The following is a 2352-nucleotide window of genomic DNA, read 5'->3' on the forward strand; positions in this document are numbered from 1 at the left end:
TTTTTTGCAGTTACCAGTGTCTGTTATCTAAAAAAAAACGAATACAATCCAGATAATACACCGTTATATTGATACATATGTTATACATTGGACGTAAAAAGAAATAAGCGACTTTTTGAAAAGTTTGATTCGCTGAACTTTCGGGAAACATTTGGTTCTTGTTGAACTAGCGTGCTGTGAACCGGCAATAAAATAACCCCAAATACATGTGTATGGCACTGCCTAAGAGCTCTCCGTATAACACTGCTTGGAAATGTAATCAAGTGGTTACTCCTCCGGGGAATTAAACCTATAGCCCATCCTTTCCCTCTTGACAGTCTATTTAACTGTCTAAATATCATTTATTATCTATATAAAGCAGTTTCCCTCTCTTTCAGTAGTCATATACATGCAGGGAGTGAGGAGAATACGCCATCTAGCCATCCTCTGTGTCTCTGTCCAAGTCCCTCTCTGAAAGCAGCCCCCATCTTCCTTTATGCAGATACAGCACTGTGCCTTGTTTGCTACATCTAGTAAGATAGTAAAGAAGTTCCTCACTGCAGGATACCGTAAAGTGATAGGCACATCACCACCCAACTGTGCCCCTGTACATCACCGCCTGACTGTGCCCCTGTACATCACCGCTTGACTGTGCCCCTGCACATCACCGCTTTACTGTGCCCCTTTTCAACACTGCCCGACTCTGCCCCTGTACATCACCTGACTGTGCCCCTGTACATCACCACCCGACTGTGCCCCTGTACATCACCGCCTGACTGTGCCCCTGTACATCACCCCCCGACTGTGCCCCTGTACATCACCACCCGACTGTGCCCCTGTACATCACCACCTGACTGTGCCCCTGTACATCACCACCCGACTGTGCCCCAGTACATCACCCCCCGACTGTGGCCCTGTACATCACCACCCGACTGTGCCCCTGTACATCACCGCCTGACTGTGCCCCTGTACATCACCGCTTGACTGTGCCCCTGTACATCCCCACCTGACTGCGCCCCTGTACATCACCACCCGACTGTGCCCCTGTACATCACCCCCCGACTGTGCCCCTGTACATCACCGCCCGACTGTGCCCCTGTACATCACCGCCCGACTGTGCCCCTGTTCATTACCACCTGACTGTGCCCCTGTACATCACCACCTGACTGTGCCCCTGTACATCACTGCCCGACTGTGCCCCTGTACATCACCCCCCGACTGTGCCCCTGTACATCTTCGCCTGACTGTGCCCATGTACATCACCACCCGACTGTGCCCCTGTACCTCACCCCCCCGACTGTGCCCCTGTACATCACCGCCCGACTGTGCCCCTATACATCACCGCCTGACTGTGCCCCTGTACATCACCACCTGACTGTGCCCCTGTACATCACTGCCCGACTGTGCCCCTGTACATCACCCCCCGACTGTGCCCCTGTACATCTTCGCCTGACTGTGCCCATGTACATCACCACCCGACTGTGCCCCTGTACCTCACCCCCCGACTGTGCCCCTGTACATCACCGCCCGACTGTGCCCCTATACATCACCGCCCGACTGTGCCCCTGTACATCACCGCCTGACTGTTGCCCTTCAGGCCCGCTGATATCATCATCATTAAACTCCACCTTATCATCCCCACCATTCCTCTTAGTTTGAACATCCCCTGCCTTTATTTTTATTATTTTTTAGTTTTCTACCCTGATATTGTTCTGTATTTTCTGCTCAGTCTCAGTCAGATTCACAGACTGGGAAGGGGCGTTCCCCAGCAGACGTGACATCATCTGAAGCCTTACAGGGGAGAACGTCCTCCCTCACTACACAGCTTAGAGCAGTTCAGACTACCAGGCCAGCAGGAGTCCAAAGTCTGTGCAAGAGATGGGGGGAAATGTGCTCTGGACAAGTAGGGAGACACCTAGTGGCAGCTGTTTTAAACACAAACAAAGAAAACTTCATTTTTTTAAACAAAGTACATTAGAAAGATTTTTTTATTTACCCTAAGGAGTGCAATAGCAAAAATTAGTTCTAGGTCGCTCAGATGAAAACAACAAAACAAGTTCTGCCACTGGCCTGAGGAATACCTTGCACTCGCCAGTCTTCCACACTTTGACCTCAGCTTTGCGTACATTCCCATCCTTTCTTGGGAATGTGTTAGTGATGAAGCCCAGTGGCCACTCATTCTGGTGCGACTGACTGTCTTTCATGAGCACGACATCCCCAGGTCAGATGTTCGGCTTCTTAGTTTGCCACTTCCTTCTTCATTGTAGAGATATACTGTTTCCTCCACCTGTCCCAGAAGGCATTGGAAAGCCTTTGCACTTGTCTCCATTGTCGTCAGTAGAGGACTTTGACGTAGATATCTCCAAGAGGAGC

This window comes from Hyla sarda, unplaced genomic scaffold (genome assembly GCF_029499605.1).
Source record: "Hyla sarda isolate aHylSar1 unplaced genomic scaffold, aHylSar1.hap1 scaffold_1038, whole genome shotgun sequence".
Classification (NCBI taxonomy): Eukaryota; Metazoa; Chordata; class Amphibia; order Anura; family Hylidae; genus Hyla; species Hyla sarda.